The sequence below is a fragment of the Bombina bombina genome, chromosome 4, assembly GCF_027579735.1.
Source record: "Bombina bombina isolate aBomBom1 chromosome 4, aBomBom1.pri, whole genome shotgun sequence".
Lineage (NCBI taxonomy): Eukaryota > Metazoa > Chordata > Amphibia > Anura > Bombinatoridae > Bombina > Bombina bombina.
The window spans coordinates 175,544,669-175,552,238 of record NC_069502.1 but is presented as its reverse complement, the minus strand read 5'-3'; positions in this window follow the sequence as shown (position 1 = coordinate 175,552,238).

The following is a 7,570-nucleotide window of genomic DNA, read 5'->3' as shown; positions in this document are numbered from 1 at the left end:
CTATCAGTTCCGGGAGAAATCTAGCAGCCGCATAACATATCACCTGTGGACTCACAATCCAATGAGACTTTGGAGATCTTTGGGTTTGATTTGAACATTATTATATGACTTTTTTATGTTCTTTATTTATTAGGTTTTTTCCTTCAGATCACAGATACCTTTCATATCACAGATACTTTTTGTATCCACACTTGACATCACTGTGTCACATTTTTTATTATATGTTACCCTTTGAATTGTTTGTGTGCACACGCAGTGCTACATTTTTATACATATTTTTATACACATATACATTTTGTTATATTGTCTTATGTGTGTATGGTATATATATTTTTCAATAGGGTCTTCTTAGATACATCAGACACACGTATATTTGTTTGGATTTTTCTGGCACATGTTCACCGACATAGAATGTGATATAGTATTTATAGACAGCATTTAATTTACCCATTTGTTTGCACCCCATATCATATTGTTTTTTTTTTGTGTGTTTCACATTTGGTTCTTACTGCTCTCAGGCGCCTTCAATATTTTTCACTTTTTTGGTTTGAAAACTAGGTACACTGCTTCGGAATAGATGCAAGCGTACCTGTTAAATGTTTGATAAGTTCGGAAAAGGGTCAAAAAGAGTCGAATGAGAATTCGAAACATCTGTAATGACGCAAGCATCGATCTGCATCGGATTGAGATCGCGGGAGCGTATATTTCATCAGACACACTTCAACATTTGACGATCTTGATGCTTTGTTAACTACGGCGGATCAATCTCGTATCAACTATGACGCGGGATTCCAGCGTATTATCAGTTGACGCTTTGATAAATATCTCCCCTTAAATCCCCTATTCAGTATACGGTGGTAATCATATGAAGAGGATCCTCCACGCTCCATGGCTCCGTGGTCGCCGGTCCTGCTACGCACTCATCTCCGCTCCATGCCGGCTTGGTCCTGGATGAAGAAGGAAGAGGTCCCTGCTTGGAAGAAGATTTCGGCCGCTTGGAAGAAGACTTCATTGCCTGGAACAATACCTTCTCTGCCGGACTTCAGGAACGGTAAGTACCTATTTGGGGGTTAGACTTAGGCGCTTTTTTATTTTTTGAGGGTTTGTTTTTTTTAGATTAGGGATTTATTGGGCCCTCTTAAAAGAGCTGGATGCCATTTTAAAGGCAGTAAAAGAGCTGAATGCCCTTTTAAGGGCAATGCCCATACAAATGCCCCTTTAGGGGCAATGGTTAGTTTAGGATTTTTTAGTGTTAGTTTTTTTTATTTTGGGGGGTTTGGTGGGTGGGGGGTTTTACTGTTAGAGGGGGGACTTAGTATTTTTTAAGGTAAAAGAGCTGTTTAACTTAGGGCAATGCCCTACAAAAGGCACTTTTAAGGGCTATTGGTAGTTTATTATTAGATTAGGGGGTGTTTTTATTTGGGGGGCTTTTTTATTTTCAAAGGGATTAGGTTTAATTTGTTTATTTTTGATAATTTGGTTTATTATTTTATGTAATGATAGACTTTTTTATTTTTTGTAATCTTAGATTAATTTAATTTAAAAAAATTTAAGTAATGTTAGCTTTTTTATTTTAATTGTAATTTAGTATTTTTTAATTTAGGTAATTGGGGTTAATTTAGGGGGTGTTAGGTTAGGGGGCTTAGTAATTTAATTAGTTATTTGCGATGTGGGAGTTTAGCAGATTAGGGGTTAATAGATTTATTAGGATTATTGCGTTGTGTGGGTTTAGTGGATTAGGGGTTAATAGTTTTATTAGGTTTATTGCATTGTGGGTTAATGGTGGATTAGGGGTTAATAGTTTTATTAGGTTTATTGCGATGTAGGTTAATGGCCCTCGATTGACCCCTCCACCCCTTCTAACTATTGACCGGTCGCCATTTTTCCCTTTGCTTCAAAATTATTGGAACGACTGGTCTATAATCGGCTAACTCAATTTCTCACAACTAACTCCTTGCTTGATCCACTACAATCTGGTTTCCACCCTAAACACTCAACAGAAACCGTTCTTACTAAAGTAACAAATGACGTGTTATCAGCTAAAGCAAAAGGCCACTACTCCTTACTAATTCTTCTTGACCTGTCTGCTGCCTTCGACACAGTTGACCATCCTCTCCTACTAAAAATACTACATTCATTTGGCATCCGAGACACAGCCCTCTCCTGGTTTGCCTCATATCTCTCAAAATGTTTTCAGTTTCCTTTAACAACGTATCTTGTGATCCTATGCCACTCTCAGTTGGAGTACCACAAGGCTCTGTATTGGGTCCCTTGCTTTTCTCTCTCTATACACCCTCCCTTGGAAAACTTATAGCCTCCTTTGGATTCCAGTACCATCTCTCCTCCATCTCTCATACTAACGAAATTAATACATGAACTGCCTGACTCACTGCTACAACTACAACCGATGTGACAAGCTAACCCAACCTTATGTCTCTGCACCCTAAACCTGTAGACTGTGAGCTCTCCGGAGGAGGGTCCTCTTCTTCCTGTACTACAGTAGATTTATTTAGTTTTGTTATATTTTGTATTTTATCACAAATCCTTGTCATTGTATACCCCTATCACTGTACCCTGCGCTATCGAATTTGGCGGCACTATACAAATAAATGATAATAATAATAATAACGCCAGATTAGGGGTTAATACATTTATTAGGTTTATTGCGATGTGGGTTAATGGCGGATTAGGGGTTAATACATTTATTTGGTTTATTTTGCAATGTGGGTTAATGGCGGTTTAGTGGTTAATATATTTCATTAGTTATTGCGGTGGGGGTTGGCGGTTGACAGGTAGATAGATATTGCCATGCGTTAGTTAATATTTTCAGGCAGTTACAGTGCTCACATTTTCAGTGCAAGGCTTGCTGCGCCTGCCTATGTGTGGCGAGGTGAAAATGGAGTAAAATGACTCCATTTTCGCCACGTAAGTCCTTGCGCTAAATATGTGATACTGATTTGCGGCACGGTTCTGTTAGCTTATAGGAGTGAAAATTGCAGGCGACAGTTAATATATACGCAATGCATTTATATGCGGTGCCGTATATGTGATACCAAAACCGTGTAGAAACCGACGTCGATGGCTTTTGCGGGCGACGCTGCATGTGTAATCTTGCCCTTGGTGAGATATATGTAGTAAAATCCTGTGTTGTTCTAAACAATATTTGTTTTCATCTTACTGAACTATCTCAATGCTAACTAGAGCCAATTTTTTTTTTACACACAGGCACACCAAGAATAGTACATTTTATTTTCTGTAACTCCTATAAATCAATATATATGAGATTTAAAAATAAAATTAAATTCAAGATTTGTAATTAGCTTTGACAGCCCATAAAGTATACACAGTGAAATCAAAATGGCAAACCCTTATGTTTGAGAATTGGAACACGTGACATGAAATGACCCTGTACATTTATACATAAAAATATTATAAACACTATCCCATTTACTTCTAACTTTAAGAGTTGTGTAAGTTGCACAGGTATTATATACCTCTTGTAAAGCCTCTTAAAGGGACATGAAACCCAATTTTTAGAATAAATTTTTGGAATGAGATAGGCAGAATTAAAATGTAATTTTTGGTGTGTTGTAATGTTTTTCTAGTATTGCGTATGTGTTTTTAATTCTCATATTAAAAAAAATCAGCTTGTCAGTTAACACCATACAACATATACATTACAGCCAACATTTCAAGTTATTGGATCACAATATGTGATGGCTTCTCCAGTATTACCTGGCTCACCAGCAGGGGTGGACTGAGACCAATCAGGGCCCCCGGGCAAAAATTAGAGAAGGGCCCCCGCTGTCTCACACTGACCCAAATGTATTCAAATTTATGCAAATTAACATGGTAGCCCTCCTGCCCTGCGTCCACCAGGACCCCCCAATGTCAATACAAAGAGACAGGTCCCCCAACCTCCATAGCCAGACCCCACACTCGATGGCCTTCACAGCAACAGACCCCCAACAGGACCCACACACACTCTATGGCCCTCTGAGCAACAAATCCCACATCCAGACACAAGGCTACCCACTCTGTGTCTAGGGCCCCCAATAAACCCACACTTAACTGCTTAGTACTGATAGGGTAGCTGTCAGCCCCAGCTTAAGTAGCATATCAGGAGCCATGGAGATGCCATTTGTTGGCCCCCCACATGCTGGGCCCTCGGTCCAGGACCTATTTGCCTGGCTGATCAGTCTGCCCCTGCTCACCAGTTTTGGTATAAAGCTAAAATGTCACTGTCTCCACTAAAATAAGTAAGATTTACCAATACACATTAAGATATAAATGTTTAATTATATATATAGTAAAACAACTTTGCAACATGCTTTTCCTATTAACTCAGTAAATTGTGAATTGTATAATTCTCAGAACTTGAAATGCACATTACAGACCTCCAAGTGCTAATCTTACTACATATCTGCCCTTTATTGGCCTCAGCAGATAGCAAAGATTACATTGTTTTGCTGTTTTTAACTGGCTATTCCAGTAGCAAGCCCAGATTGGCTCTTCCAGATAAAGCATATGGTGTGTGGAGTTTGGCTATTGACAAACAATTGCAGCAAACAATTTGTTTTTAAAATGATTAAACTTGGCTATGTTATTCTATAGCAGGACAACAAATATATCTTGTTATTACCGGATATGTTGACATAATAATTAGGTATGTGTATATTTTCACTTATCGAAAGCTGAAAATGGCTGTGGTCTACAGCATTTGGTTATTTTTTGTACCAAATTTATTTGAGAAAAAGTGCAACAAACAAATATCAGTGCAAATCCAGATATCTCTGTGTTGCACAATAGATGGATGCTGCAGACTGCAGTCATTTTCGACATTCATTTCACTAAACTAATGCAGGAAATTAAAATATGCACATACCTAATAATCAATTATATAAATATTGAACCTTGAACAGAGTGTAAATAAACAAAATACTTTAAAGTAATAACATGTGAGGATCTCACATTTCACCTGAATCCACCACTCTTAGGGGTAAATGTATTAAACTGCATTTGCTTAAGCGAACCTCCTGCCACATATTTAAGAAGCAGAACCTGCTTACTTTTCCTCTGTGCCATCGCAGAAATAGCTAAATCAATCACCCCAACACTCCCTCATTTGGGATGATTGACATGCTCTGCTTTAGCACAATTGGCTGCGCCTTAGCAGGGGCCAGCATTGCACAAGAATCCTCTTGTTCAATTTTAAAGGGACAGTCTACTTGAAAATGTGTATTGTTTAAAAAGATAGACAATCCCTTTATTACCCATTCCCCAGTTTTGCATAACCAAAATTGTTATATCAATATATTTTTTTACCTTTGTAATTACCTTGTATCTAAGCCTCTGCAGACTGCCCCCTTATCTCAGTGCTTTTTACAAACTTGCATTTAGCAATTTTAGTGCTAATTCCTGCATAACTCCACTGGAGTGAGCACAATGTTATCTATATGGCACGCATGGACTAGTAACGTCGCTGTGAAAAGCTAATAAAATTATAAGTTAAGAGGCGGTCTGTAGTTGCTTAGAAATAGGTAGATATTTAGAGGTTAAGAAGTTATAAATTATATTAATATAACAATGTTGGTTGTGCAAAGCTGGGGAATGGGTAGTTAATTCATTATATATCTGTTTAAACAATAAAAAAAATCAAGTAGACTGTCCCTTTAAATTGGAGTTTTCAGGCAGACAGCTTCACTACTTGCAAACCTGCCTGTCCACCTGCAGGGACAGTAAATTTACCCCTTAATTTACATTTTCCTTAAAGGATTACTGTTTTTTACTTTTTTCGTTACTCAATAGTCCCATATTTTGTATAATTATCATCTATTAAAAGCTACTAACCTATATTTTGTATAAAACGAAGCTTACAGACCTTATATTTTAACTAAATATTACCCGGCCATGACGTCACCTTTCCCAGCCCATCGTTTTCGGCATAGTCTGTATATGAAATGATTGACCAATAACATTTCGCTCCTATGCATATCATTACCAGCATAACCCTTCCTAATAAGCCTGCGTGTCAATTCAGCTAAATCGCGCATGCGCATTTGTAATTGTAGAAGCCGAAGTTACCCACATCTCTGTTAGTTTTACGCTTGCGCATTGGAGGGAAAATCTATTAAATCGGTTATCCAGACTTTCTACGTATTAGATAACATTGACACGTCTTATATCTAGCTAAATATTGTACGGCTGTTTACAATTAACAAGAACTAAAGCAGTAACTTTTTTTGTTCAGTTTATATGTAAACAAGCTGTCACTAAGCACCCAGACTATACTACACTGTTCTACCCCCTATACCGGCGCCCCCGGAGCCCCCCGCAACTAAATAAAGTTACTAACCCCTAAACTGCAGCTCCTAGACCCCGCCGCAACTCTTATAAATGTATTAACCCCTAAACCGCCGCTCCCGGAGCCCACCGCCACCTACATTATGCCTAGTAACCCCTATCCTGCCCCCCCTATACCACCGCAACAAAATAAATGTATTACCCCCTAAACCGCCGCTCCCGGAGCCCACCGCCACTATAATAAATATGTTAACCCCTATACCGCCGCTCCCGGAGCCCACCGCCACTATAATAAATATGTTAACCCCTATACCGCCGCTCCCGGAGCCCACCGCAAGCTACATTATACATATTAACCCCTAATCTGCCCCCCCACACTGTCGCCACCTATAATAAATGTATTAACCCATATCCTGCCCCCCCCTACACTGCCGCCACTGTAATAAAATGATTAACCCCTAAACCTAAGTCTAACACTAACCCTAACACCCCCCTAACTTAAATATTAATTAAATAAATCTAAATAAATGTAACTCTTATTAGCTAAATGAATCCTATTTAAAACTAAATACTTACCTTTAAAATAAACCCTAATATAGCTACAATATAAATAATAATTATATTGTAACTATCTTAGGATTTATTTTTATTTTACAGGTAAATTTCAATTTATTTTAATTAGGTACAATAGCTATTAAATAGTTATTAACTATTTAATAGCTTACCTAGCTAAAATAAAGAGAAATTTACCTGTAAAATAAATCCTAACCTAAGTTACAATTACACCTAACACTACACTATCATTTAATAAATTAATCCTATTTAAAACAAAATACTTACCTGTAAAATAAACCCTAAGATAGCTACAATGTAATTAATAATTACATTGTAGCTATTTTAGGATTTATATTTATTTTACAGGTAACTTTGTATTTATTTTAGCTAGTTAGAATAGTTATTAAATAGTTATTAACTATTTAATAACTACCTAGCTAAAAGAAATACAAAATTACCTGTAAAATAAATCCTAACCTAAGTTACAATTAAACCTAACACTACACTTTCATTAAATTAATTAAATTAATTACCTACAAATAACTACAATTAAATTCAATTAAATAAACTAACTAAAGTACAAAAAATAAAAAAAGCTAAGTTACAAAAAATAAAAAAATAAGTTACAAACATTTAACAAATATTACAACAATTTTAAGCTACTTACACCTAATCTAAGCCCCCTAATAAAATAACAAAGCCCCCCAAAAAT